Consider the following 14,069-nt stretch of genomic DNA (forward strand, 5'->3'; position numbering starts at 1 on the left):
AATCAGTAATCCGCTGCTGCCCCCTAGTGGCTCATGGGGGCAAATGCAGCCGCTTGCACAGGGAGAAGACCCTCGGCTCAGATGACTGATTCAATGGGCTTCCGTCATTCTTACAGCTGCAGGTTCATTTCAGAGCAACCTAGAGCTGGCTGCATCAACATGCAGAGGCTTTCCCCTGCCTGGTCATTTCCACCACTAGCCTCCAGATAAAAATTACACCCCCCCCCAAAAAAAAAACCCCAGTCATTTGCCCATGGGGTTCAACATGTCCCTCTCTCACCTCGCTGCCACTATGAGGGTGAAAACGTCATAAAGTGGGTGATCTTGAGCTGGAAAGGGAGAGGGAGGGAAAGATTTGAAGAGACTGTCTATGTGCGTGCGTGCCTCTGTCTGCCATTCAGATTTGCAACCCATTCAGGTTGCTTAGTATTTAGAAAAAGAAAAAAGGAACAACTCAGAAAAGAGGATCACAGGTCTACATTTGAGCTGTCATAGTCCGGCTGAAATCTTTGGGGACCAGCAAAGGGCAGACTAGGTGAATGTACCAGCCCTGCCCAGGCTCCATGGTTCTCAATTTGCTCTCTGTTTGCTGTGAATGCAGTTGGGCTTTGGCTAAAAGGCTGCTAAGGGGCCAGGATGCCTGGTTAATGGTCAGCAAATGCCTCTTTTTGGGTACTGAGTGTTTAAAATGGTGGTTTCCTGATGCAGAGATAATCTCTGGAATGCCAATGCCACCAGCTCTCTCCACTTAAGAAGGGTCGTGTTGGCAAGTATTGAGTGTGCTTTGTTTTTGGCTGTGTAAAATTCCCCTGCTAAAGTTTTATGTTCTCGAAAACAGGGACTTGGGGAGGGATGTCAGAAGGCCGTGAATTTTGTCCTTTATTCGTCACATGCAGTGCTGTTTCCATTCCGCTGCAGTTCGGGGGGGGTTATGTTATTTTTGCTATGGTGAAATTTTACATAACTAATAGTTGTGCTATGTTTCACACCATTTGTTTCAATGCAAAGGAACCAGTATGCAAATTGGAGGAGGAGACATCAATTATGTATTGTTACATATCATTTGCAGGCTGAAAACAACAGCAATGAATATTAATCATGTTTGCTGGATTGAGATCCATTTTGGACATGGGATGAATCGGCAAACTCTGGCAATTTCTGCTCCCATTTCTGTTTTCACTGTAATGCTCCAACATCTCCCTGCCCTTGTGTGAGTTTCTTTGTCCCAGCAATTGTAGGTATCTACCTGAAACCTGCACCACACCTAGGAGAGGGCCTAATCCAGCACACACACCCCAGTGTTACTACTTGAGTTTTAACCTGGGATGGGGTCAAGGGCCATATTCCCTTCTGAGCAACCTTCCAGGGGCCACATGCCAGAGGTGGGCACTGCCAGAGGCAAATATCGCCTGTAAGTTTCACACACTTGTATGCCCCTGTCTCTCCTTTATCCAGGCATGCAAGAGGCATCTTCAGAGGTCTAGGATACATTTCAGCCAGGCAGAAATGCTCCAGGAGACTGCAAAATAGGGTCGGTGAGGGGAATAGCCTAGAGACAGTCCCAAGGGCCACATAGAGTGTATTGGAGGGCAACATCTGGCCCACAGGCCTGAGGTCTCCCCCCCCCCCCCCAGTTTTAACCAGAGAGGCCTCTCTTTTCTTTCTCTCCCTATTAGTTTTCCTCTCCACTTCTCTGGGTATCCAAAATGTATGCACTTGAATAAATCATCTAGCGGTAAATATTGCTATATTTTGTATGTTGTTCCTTAGGGGGTTGGGTGGGTAGGCTTGGCTGCGGTGTTATTTTATATTATTAATGCTGGTAAATTGCAGCATACTGCTCAGAAATAATATTTTAAACTTTATATATAATTCATAGGTCTTCTGCAGTATTTTGGAAAATTTCTCAATTAATAATAGAGCGATGGGGGATTCAACTTTCTGCATGCAAACCTGGTTCGGAGATTGCCATCAGCACCCAGGCCCTCATGGATTTGAGTCGTGGCTCGAGGGAAAGCTCTTCTCTGGACACCAATCTGCTGTGAACCACTAGCCGTCTTGCATAACTCGGGGGTCATGTTGGATTCCCAGCTCCCATCATCCATGACCGCTGGCTGGGTCTGGTGGGAGTGGGTGTGTAAGAACATTGGGAGGGGGCTTAGGCTTCCCATCCCTGGTTCTACTACACTGGAAGGAAGTGGCAAACTTAGCAAACTGGGGCTGGGAGACAGCAGGTGAGCTGGAGTTGCTGGTTGCTGGGTCTTCCCAGTGCAACCATGTTGCTTCCTGAGGTGGGTGGGGCAAGAGGCAAAAAGTAGGTGGAGCAATGGAAATTAATAATAATAATACCTCACCCATCTGGCTGGGTTTCCCCAGCCACTCTGGGCAGCTTCCAACAAAATATTAAAATACAGTGGTCTGTTAAACATTAAAAGCTTCCCTAACAGGGCTGCCTTCAGATGTCATTTAAAGATAGGATAGCTGCTTATTTCCTTCACATCTGAAGGGAGGGTGTTCCACAGGGCGGGTGCCACTACCGAGAAGGCCCTCTGCCTGGTTCCCTGTAACTTGGCTATGCGCAGTGAGGGAACTGCCAGAAGGCCCTCAGAGCTGGACCTTTGTCTAGATAAACAGGGCTGGAGGACCATGTTCAGCCCCTAAGCCTGAGGTTCCCCACCCCTGATGTTCTTAGGGCTGGTTTACAGGTACACAAGTACATCAACTGATTTCTCTCTGCTTTTGGAGAGTCAGCTGAGAATGTGAAGCTTTTGTGTGCTGTTTTGCCACAAGGCCTCTTCCCACTTCCAGACCTTTTCATACTTTGGGCCTGTTGTTTGCCACCTTCCAACACGGGGTGGTTGAGGACATGCGAAAGGGAGTTTCGAAACAGTTCCAGTCTGCATCGTCCGCGGAAATGGTCCCTTGCCACCCACGCACGGCATTCGTGTACAATTTACATTTTGTCCCAGACTTTGCCGCATTAGCGCTGTGACTCGGCATGGCATCCTCACAGCCCCGCTGGGGGATGTTAGCGTTTAATCTTCATCTTTTCTTCGTTATATGGATGCCTCCTTCAGATCAGCTTCCAGGAATTTCCCCTCTCTGCTGCCTCTCTTCTTGCATACGGGAATTGGCCTTTGAAAAAGCAGCAACAACTCAAACATTTCGCGCACGAGAAGAGAGAGAGGGTGTGTGTGTGTGTGCGTGTGTGCGCGCGCATGAGTCAGGCAGCCTGTGTGAGGAGGGGAGGGACATGGGGTGCCCTGGCAGGAGAAAAGGGGGGCAGTGTTGGCAGGTTCTGAAGGCTGGGCATGTCAGGGCGAGCATCTTGGCACACGAGTATCGGCTTGCAAGTGTGCCAGTTTGGCTACAAAAAGCTCCAGGAGCCAAACGTCAGCAACACTGGGCCTTCTGCTTCTTAATGTCCTTGGCCAGACTGTGGCCTTTTGCTGGGGAGTTGTGGATCTTGGCTGCAGATGGGAGCCTGTCTCGTGAGTCTGGCTTCCCCCACCCTCTCTTCACACAGGGAGACCAAGCCAGGCACAGCCTGGAGCCAGTCTCCTCCACAAAGCAGCACTAGCAGTAGCAGGTCCTAGCTATTTTGGGCCCATTACTAGCTTTTTGTTCCTAATAAAACTTTCCCGCTCCAGTTCCCCATTCCTCTTTTACTTGCAATCCGTGCTTGGGTGTCTTGTGCTGAAGAGCAGCCTCTGCCTGTTTGTCAAACGTCCGGCCTCCTTTCCTAGCCCTTTCGTCCCTTCCCCACACTTCTTCCTCCCCAAGCATTTTACCTGACCTGAGTCCAGTATGACAGGTTACAGCTCTCCAGGAGGGCGGGGGGTGGGGTGTTGAATAGCTTGGCTGTCAAAGCGAAACACAACCCTTCCTTCCTATTTTGGAGCCTGAGAGTACAAAGGTGACCCTTGCCTACCCTCCAAGCTGCCTATCTCCCAGCTGTCCCTATTTAGACGGCCGTGTGGATGTTGCGTCCTGAATGTTGTTTTCAATAGTGCAGGAAAGGTGCTCTGTACATGTTCAGAGGTACTCTGCTATCACTCATGGCTGAACCTGGCACTGGAAAAAAAGAACTTCCATGGCTTCCTGTTCTGCTGTCATGTGGTCTGAACCAAGAAGCTTCTAGGAAATTTCCAGCATTTCTGCTAATTCTAAACAAAGTGGAAGGGAATCCCCTCCACTGATGCACCCAGAGAATGAGGTGGAGTAGTCGTATGCCATCTTCTCTGTCTGGCCTCAGATTCCTTGGACCTTCTTTCCAAAGCCCAGCACCTCTCTTACCTGGCTTTGGGAAGGCAGTGCAAGGAGTGTGTGTGTATCAAATTCTGGCCTTGCACAGGGCACCATATTACCAAGGTCTGTCCCTGCCAGCCATTTCAGCTACTAGCCCTTGTCCTCCGTTAGTTTGTGTGATCCCCTTTTAAATCTGCTCTGCCCTGGCCCAGCTTAAAATGCTTCACGGTCAACAAAAGCCCTGTTTAGGCCTTTCCTGCCTGGCTTTCCATCTCCTTCCAAACGGCCTTCTGCTTTGCTACTATCTTGGGTCCTACTCAGCCTGTCAGCACTGACCCTGTCCAGTGGGCCTTTGGAAACCACATTTAGCCTTTTAGTTAATGGTCCCTAGAGCTCCATTGCTACATCGACCCCTGATCTTGGCTCTGTTTTGGCTTGTCTGATGCTGACAATATGGAATACTGGCAAAACTTTACAATATTCCGGAGAAACATTTCATTCACCGCTGAGCTTGGCGATCCAGCGAAACATGATGGGGATTCCAGGAAAACTTGTGATCTCCTTCCATGGCTGCTTGAGGCAAGCTTCATTTTGCTTCCAGATGCAAATCATGTGCAGCAACCAAATTCTCCTCCAAGCCTGAACATTTTTGCAACATGGCCCCTTCTGCAGAAGTGGGCCTGGTGGCACTTCCTATGTGGGGCTCCTCCCTAATGACCTAATAAGAATTCTCCCGAGTTAGCAGCTTGGGGGGGGGGGGGCTCTGCCGTTGGCATGTAGCACTGAAGCAGCAACTGCTTCAGCCAAGAGATGAGCTTTGGAGCCCCTCAGGGGCCTGGCAAGCACCCAGGCAGGCAGCCGAACAAGCAAGCAAGCAAGTGTGTGGGAGGATAAGATGGGACCTGGCAAATGAAATGGCACCTTGTGTTGGTGGAAGATCACAGCCCCCTCTTGCACTGAGTGGGTTCTCTCTGAGAACAGGAACTTGGCCTCTATCTCGGGACATATTGCAGAGGGTGGCTGGAAGTGTGTGTGTGTGCATATGTGTGTGTGCATGTGTGTGTGTAGGTGTTTGGTTGGCATGGGAGCTGCATTTGGAACCGCACCGTGGGTAAGGAACTGGCGCTCGTTTTATTTGCTGGTTCGTGTATGCTCAGCAAGCCGTGGCAGAGTGTGGAGAAAGATGTTGCAGTGGGAAGATGAGGGGCCACTGAAACCCTTTTGTCTTCGGCGCTCTCAGTTTTAAAGACTCGCAATGAACATATCACCCGCCAGTTGGAATCAAAACCAGCCTATTCAGAACCGTTTGATTAAGAGGGCATTTGCCCCAAAATATGTGATCTGTCTTTTTCAAACTAATGAACTGCAGTTTAGTAATATTTTTTTGCCCTGCTGTACTAGGGTTGCTCTATTTCAAATAAGTTGAAAAATTTCAAAAAAGTTGCCCAAAGTTGTTGAGATTTGGGGGCAATATATATATATATATATATATATATATATATATATATATATATGAGACACTTTTGAACTATTTTTAAGGGAAATTGGCAAAAACAACACTGTCAACATGGGTTGCCATGGATTTTGCCAATTTCCGCCCAGATACTGCTTCCAACCACAGCATTCCAGATATGTCTGGGAAATTCTGGATGTATGGCAACCCTATAATGTCTTGGTGAACGAATGCATGGTTGCATAGAGTTCTCCCTGCCCCTTGCAAGCCTCACAACCTAGATGCTCCCCCCACTCTGCTCGTGAGGTAAGAGATCTGGTGGAGAATGACAGGGAGGCTCCTCTCCAGGTCTGCAAGGGCTCAGGCTGCAGAGAAGCCTTCGGTGCCCATTGTGCCTCCAGAGACAATAACAACAGGACCAAAATGGAAACTAGAGATGATTGGGGGGTTTTTTGCTCCCGATTTGGTGTCTGTGGCCTTCATGTGCTCACTGGGAATGGAACCCCAGGAAAACAGATTCTCTCCCCACCTCCTCAATCTAGTGGGCAAAACCAGTCGGGATCCACATCTTCACCTAGCGAACATCCATCACTGATATTTCAAAGAGGTCCTCAGGGAGGGACAGATGAGTCTTATTTGTGGTTCCTGTCTGTTTCACAGCTGTTCATTTCTAAGTCCGTTCCATTTCCGAAACAATCTGTGAATCTTTTAAAAACTGAAAAGCTCACATTACCTTTTAAAAAAATAAAAAATAAAAATAGATGCATCTTACCCTAGAGTTATATGTTTTATCCAAAACACACTTTTTTTTGGTATGTGTTTGAATCAAAAATCCATTTTTAAATATTTGGTATGTATTTTGAGCCGCAAACCAAATTGACAATTCTGATGCATTTGTTGAGTTCTGATGCATTTGTTGACCTGGGAAGTCTGCTACAAAAATGCAGACCAAGTGAAATCCTTGAGTGTCCTTTGTGGTCTCTCATTAAAGTTGCATAGTCCTGATCTTGCTCCTGGTTCTCTGACCCCAAGTTCTCTCAGATCAGGTCCAGGTTCTGCTGCTACAGGGGTGCAAGATCCCAGGAATATGTTGATGCTGGACCTAGTGCGATACAAGTGAGTCAAGCTTAGAAGGGGAAGCAGTGGTCAGAGTTCCCTTTGCACCCAGGATAGGGAGCAAGTCCAGAGCAATGCTGCTACACAGAGCTGGAGTGGCTCTCCAGGATTTCTCCAGCCCTACTTGGAGATGCCGAGGATTGAACCTGGAACCTTCTGTGCCCAAAGCAGATGCTCTACCACTAAGCTAGGGGCTTTCGCCTACCCTTCTGTCAAGAGCTTGAAGGTGGTTGCCTGATCTTCTGCATTAGGCCTGATTCCTAACAGCTTGAAACCAAGGGGCACCTCTGGCACTGCATTAGAAGGCTTGGAGATGTGTTTAAAATTATTTCCCCTGCTCCCTTCCCAGTGCAAACCAGCTCTCCAAGTCAAAGTGTCTGCCCACAGCCACAACCATTTTTGTGGTCCTCATGTCAATTGCGGAATTTGTGTGTGTGTATGTACATAAAAGCATTACTTATGAGTGTGTTGCTCTCGGTTGGCCTGCCAGGTCTCAGGGTTTGACTGGAGTTTCAGCTTCCTTCTCAGCAGTTCTAAGGAAAGAAGCCAAATCTTTGGCTGAGGGGCCAGAACTGATGTATCAGGCATAGTTTGCCTGTAGAATTTGCTCCCACAAGAGGTAATGGTGGCCCTCAGCTAAAAGAGGGTGAGAAAAATCCATGGAGGACAGGACTCTCAATGGCTACCAGTCACGGCAGCTGGGTTGTTCCTACATTGTCAGAAGCATTGTGCCAATGGCGGGGATCACAAGCCCTCTGCTAATCCTGTGAATTGGATCTCAGGGTCCAATTCCATCTTGTGTTCTCAAATTGTGAAACTTGATCCCTGTTACTTTGTTTTTAAGTAACATATTGTATTGTTATGAGTTTGTAGGTACCAGACCCCGCTAAATGTCTGGGTCCAATAGGGGTTAGAACTGAATCAAGGCAAATGTTAAAACATAAGCTGGGCTGGTTTCCTGACCAGGAAATCACTTGGAGTGATGAGTCATTAGGAAAATAAAAGGAAGGTGATGACCCTGTGCCAGGCAGCAAGTGAGTGGGGGGTGGGAGTGGTGGCTCCTCCTTCAGCTTAGAGTTTTAGGAGAACAAAAGCCGGAACTTTGGAGTTGGCTAGGATGTGACCTCGAGGGAAAAGGTTGCAATCTGGTAAAGGCGGCAAGCTGAAGAGAGGGTCAGAGCTATGGCTGATGTCTTTCTGAACTTACAGCTGCTGCTATGGAAGAAGCAAGACCATCTTGTGGTGCCATCTGAACGTGTGACCCAAGAGGTGCCCAAAGCTCACCTGCCATGTTGCAAAGGATGTTGGGTCCCAACACTGGTGGATGAAGAGGAGTGTGGGGGGAGCGCACCGCCCCAGCAGTGCAATCCTGGTGGGGTGCCATCGCGGCTGCTGCCCCACCCACGCCGCCCCAGGCAGTGTGCCACGCCTCCAGGGTGTACTTCTCATGATTTCTTAGGATCACCCTGGGAGCAAGGCATAGGGCTCTCTGGGGGGACTCCCTTGGGCACCCATCTCTCTTGGGTGTGTCAGATAGAGCCCGTAGATCCATGGGAGAACCCATGCTGAGCAAGCAGGTCTTTGGTTCATTCAGTCCTTGGCATCTCCAAGTAGGGATGAGACACACCCCTGCCAGACCCCTGGAGAGCTGCTTCCAATTGGTGGAGACAATGCTCATTGGAACATAGGAGGCCTCATTATGTTGGGTCAGACCATAGAGCCATCTAGCTCATTACTGTCCACACTGACTGGCAGTGGCTCTCCAGGGTTTCAGGCAGGGGACATTCTCAGCCCCGCGCGGAGATGCAACCTGGGTCCTTCTACATGCAAGGCAGATGTTCTTGCCACTAAGCTACAGTCCTTCTCCAGCTATATGGACCAAGGGTCTGACACACGCTTACTAAGCTTCCTGTGTTCTTTTTAAAGCATGCTGCGTGACTGAGACAGATACTTGTTATCATACAGGGAATCTCACCGAAACACAATATTGGCTGCAGCACCATGTCAAGAACACAGTCGAAATCCTGGGTCTGCTGCCACGTAATGTGTGGAATAGCCCATTGCCTGGCTTTCCTTTTCCTCCCTCCTTCTCTTCCCATCCCCCCATGCAAAAATGTCTTTCTCTTCTTCAGCTGCTCCTCCTCGTCCATCATTCCTTGTGGCTTTCTCCCATCAGTTACTAATTATTCGTAACTGAAGCAGTTCTTTTGGGATCTTTTCCAATGGGCACCAGATGGAACGTTAACCCCCAAACCAGCACTGGCGAATCACACACAAATCTGCTTTTTAGTGGCATGGGGTGTGGGGTGAAGGGGGGGGGCAAAGGAGATAAATTAGTCTCCATAAATTGCTTTTAAATGACGCTCAGATATTCAATGACTGCATCTTTTGAAGTTTGCCTTCCTGTGCTGTGCTTGCGTTTTTGATATGGTTGGTTGGGTTTTAAAATTTAATTTTGAAAGGCATATCTGCCAATTCTGACTCTTCTTCCTCTCCCCCATTTTGTCTCTGTTTTGGAATGGGGGGAGGCGATCATCTCTTCTCTCCATTTTGTCTATTTTTATCTTCTTGGTTGCAAAGAGTCAGAGGGTCTTTTTTTTTTGTCTTGGCTTATCTAGGGGGTGGGGAATCAAATGTAAAGCTTCAAAATTGATGTTTTCAGCTTGGCATTCAAATAGTTTTGTGTAAAGGGTTTGTAACTGAATTAGGCCGGCAGCCAAAGACTCCATTCCCATTTTTCATGAAAGAAAACAAACAACCCCCCAAGCTTCCCCAAAGAGATGTGTGTACAGACTGTTTCTGAAGATCAGTGAACGCTCCTTCCCCTTTCACTTCCCCCAATCCGCAATCTGACTGAGAAATCCTCTGAGCCTAAAATATAGGCAAGATTTCGTGTTTTGGAGATAAAAGATGCAATCTTTTACATAAGGCAGGTGTGCATATATGCTTTTTCTAGGGAAATTCCACAAGCAAACTAACCTATAATTCTGTTCTTTAGTGTTAGGTATATTATCTTAATACAAATTTCTTTTAAAATGTCTTAAATGTTATTATTTCAATAATGTATCCCCACTCATCTACATTACACTTTACCACAGATGAGACATGGAGGTGTATGGAGGCATCAACATCTGCCTTGCAGCTTGCTGTAGCAAAATCATGTAATTTACATAATTTACATAAGTTACATTGCCGTTACCTTACTCCACCCTATTATTTCAGAGGCAAAGGAAACCCAGTGCATATTGGGGGATGGGAGCGGGGAATCAATTATGTATTGTTTGCACACTTAAAGCAACAACCATAGTGAATACTGATCATATTTGCTGGTTGATTTCCGTTCTGCACATGGGACGAATAACCAAACAGTACCAATTTCCATTCTGGGTTCCATTTTCCTTGGTATCGGCTGAGAGGACAGGTCCCTGCCCCAATGAGACTACAACCTCTCTTTTGTTTTTTTACAGGAAACAAGTGGGAGCAGGAGAAGAATTTGCAATCAGGGGCATTGTTAGGGGTGGTACAGGGATTGCCTTCCCCGGGTCTCCTATGCTAGGGCTCAAAGTGCCTGCTTTTAAAAAAAAAACTGCTTGCAGGACTTCTGAACAAAGAAGAGCCAGTAAGACCTCAGCCATCCAACATCTTAATCTGCTCAGCAATCTGAATTTGCATCTGTACATATAAAGTAGATAGTGCGTATTTCATGCAATTTTGCACCATGAGTCTGTGCCTGAAAGTATCAAGCAGTGTCCCTCTTTACACACACTTAGGCTTATTTGCAGCAGGCAGTGGCATAGCATTGGGGGGGGGGGGCATAGTGGCAGTGCCCCCAGGTGCAAAACTGTTAGGAGTGCAACATTTCAACACCCAGTGCTGTCTCAATACAGCTTCACACTTCCGTCACTGAGCTCCATTCAAAACAGCTTCTCCTTCCAAACCAGGAAGTAACCTCTCCAGACAACAGAACCACTTTTCTTTATCTCTGCTGCTGCGATTTCCTGGGTGACATCGTCACAGTTAGCCAGTTGAATGTGCATGTGTACTCTGTCCATTTCCTTCCCTCCCACCCATCCTCTGCACGGCCCCAGGCGCTGGCAACCCACGCTATGCCACTGGCAGTAGAGATCAGAGAATTGTGCCCAAGGCTTCACAGAAAGAGAAGAGCACTGTGGCACTTAGGCTCCTTCTTGCTTCTTATGGGCTTCCCATGAGGGCAACTGCTTTGGCAATGTAAGAACAGGATTCTGGACCATATCAGCCCTTAGTTTGATCCAGCAGCAGCAAGGCTCTTCCCACGGAAAGGAGGGTTTTGAAGGATGGGGCTATCATGGAGATGTTCCGGGTATACAGGGCAGCAGGGAGAAAGAATAGTGTTGTTTAAATAGATGCAGGAACTTCTGAATATTAATGCTTCCATGATCTGAAGATGTGCCACCCCTTCACCACATAAAAGTGAGCTTGCAAGAGTAAATAACTGGAGAACTGCTGTGATCTCTCACATCCTGTGACGTTTAGAAGAATCACTTAAACATTCTTGGAAAGGTTCAACTATGGAACCAAAGATTATCTTTATGAACTCACTCCTTGCAAATCGTGCCTTTGGATTTACTAAGCAAGTTGTAAAAGATTACAAACCTCACATAGTCCACTCTTACTATGGAATAACAACGTCATAAAATGCTCAAATTGGAACCATGCTAAGGAGGTGTCTTAGAAGTGGGAACACAGTCTCGCCTTGGATGCTCTGCAGGACTCCTGCCTCATCCCTCTGGGTTTGAAAATAATTGGTGTCAAATTTGAATACGAATCTGACATGTCCCTCTGAGCATGCAACCTTTGCCAACTCAGGAACTAACGTAGCTATTCTTAATAGCAACTTTTGAGGTGGAATAGAAGCGGCTTCACTGGTCTATATTAGCAGTTAATGGCTTGCCAATCTGCAGTTCATTTCCATCCCAGCAATTTCTGAGATGGAATAGTTGATGTCAATAGAGCATCGCTTTCTGGAACTTAGGAAAGAGCTTTGCAGATTGCATTGCATCGAAAGCAGCAGTGTCTTTTTATGCACCTGCACAATGACACAATTCAAATCTCAGCTCCCTAGGCACACCGCAGTCAGCTCTGGAGCAAATGAGTTTTCATCTGTGAGAAACATGAAGTTTTATTGTCAACACTAGTCGGGGGGGGGGGGGGGATTCCATTCCATCTTCATTTTAATGCAAACTTACCTAATCCACACTTCCTGGACCAATAAGCAAGCTGAAATGAAGCTTTTTCTAATTTTGCAATGCATTGCTTCAACCCCCAAAAGTGTGTCCCCCCAAAAGTAACCATTAGGGAAAATTGTACACAAAAATGTGTACATCAGTGAAAAAAATGCACAAACTTTCTTTCCGAAAGGGGGTATTAGGAGAAATGCACAAGCAAAATATTTCAGGATCTCAACACAGATTATTTTTAAGGAAAAAATTATGGAAATGTGGCAAATTTTAGAGGTGGCATTATTAGAAAGGCATAGAAACTAAAAGGCTGAAAATAATAATGGTGGTGGCAGTGGAAGGGAGACCCAGTATTCTTCAAGAGGGCATGATGCCATTTTATCCTGAGGGAGAAACCTCTAGTGCAGATGTTACTTTGCAGGGGGAGGGAAGGCACAGTGGCACCTGCTTTGGAGTTCCCCTCAAAGCCAAGGAGGCCAGCTGAGAATGTTGCAAGCCTGGTCAGGCTTCCCCAAGATAGTGCCCTGCCAAGATGTTGTTGGGACTACAGCTCTCATCAAGCCCAGAGAGTAGGGACAATGAGTGAGGACTGCTGAGGCTGATTGGTGTTATAATGCAAAATATCCTTACACTGGCACTGCTTCAGGTCCAAGAGCTGAATATATATATATAGGAGGAGGAGGAAATTTTCCATGCAAACTGTCCTCAAGATTTTAATACCAGCGCTTTGAGTTGGGCCCAGAAACTGATGAGAAGCCAGTGTGGATGACAAGATGTGTGATGTGGTCATATTTACCATTCCTCATCAATTAACTTCGTTGCACTATTTTGGAGCAACTGTAGTTTTCAAAGGTACCCGCATTACAGCAGTCTAGCTGGGAGGCCAGTCTTTTGCAACTTAAGAATCTGGCCTGCCTCCTCTGCCTGAGCTGTAACCAAATAACCAAGAGGCACCTGTGACTCTTTTTGCAGTCATATTCCACATGGCGTGACCTGTGGACTGGTGAGAAGAAACACACACTGTGGTAGCTGTCTGACAGGTATGTGCATGCGGAATCTCACCTGCACAAGCACAGTCACTGGATCACAACACACACACACACGTGTCAGTTCGTGCAACATCATTGTTTTACAGCTCCCCTCCCATTTGTCTCCAAAATACATAGCAGTGCTATGGGGGGGAAATAATTGCCCAATAAAAAAAGGATTATAAAAGTTGGGTGATATCTCATAGCCAGCAGCTCTAATTACCCCCCTAATTATCACTGTGTAACTAGCACTGGAATAAATCCCCTGTTGCAGAGTCTTTGGGGGTTGTCGGGAAAACAAATGGCCCACGGTTGCGCTTGAGCACTGGAGAGACTCTCTGGTAATCATTCTGACCACCCGCGACATCTCCTTCGCCATGTGCGGAGGAAATGATCAGGTGTTAATTAGATGCCTGCTTATTGAGATGCATGCATGCATATTTGTTAACCAAAAAGGAAAAAAAAGGAACCCTCTGGGAAAATAGATTTGTCACCATTAAGGAATGAATCTGTGCAGAAAAGAAGCAACTCTGAACTCTGACAGTCTGCCGTCAAGCTAGAGAGCTAGTGCCTCCCTCCCTCCACTCTAATTCTGTGTTGTAGTGTGAGAGTACAAACTCAAGCAAACAATGACCAGCAGTTAAAATGGCCACAGCTTTATTGGCTGCAGGCGTAGATGGAACTTTGGCTGCAGGCATTGGGTGTAGATCCATTCCAGCATCCTCCTGGAGGGCTGGAACCCCTTTGAGGTTGTGCTAAGGATTATGGCCTCCCCAAGACGTTGATCTACTGAGGTGGCTGTCCTATGGCTGCCACTGGAAGCCCTATGGCCCATCTGCCCCACTCTGGCTTCTGGACAGGGACATCCACCAAGACCCCTTTAACAGAGTACCCTGAAAACATAGATGATCAAGGACTAAGATTCCACCCAATTCCTTAACTGCCTAAAGTTGTGATGTTTTGCTCTGGGGAAGGCAAAACCTCTAGACTGGTCAATTCCTTCCT

The sequence above is a fragment of the Podarcis tiliguerta genome (assembly GCF_965153285.1).
Source record: "Podarcis tiliguerta genome assembly, chromosome: 8".
NCBI lineage: Eukaryota > Metazoa > Chordata > Lepidosauria > Squamata > Lacertidae > Podarcis > Podarcis tiliguerta.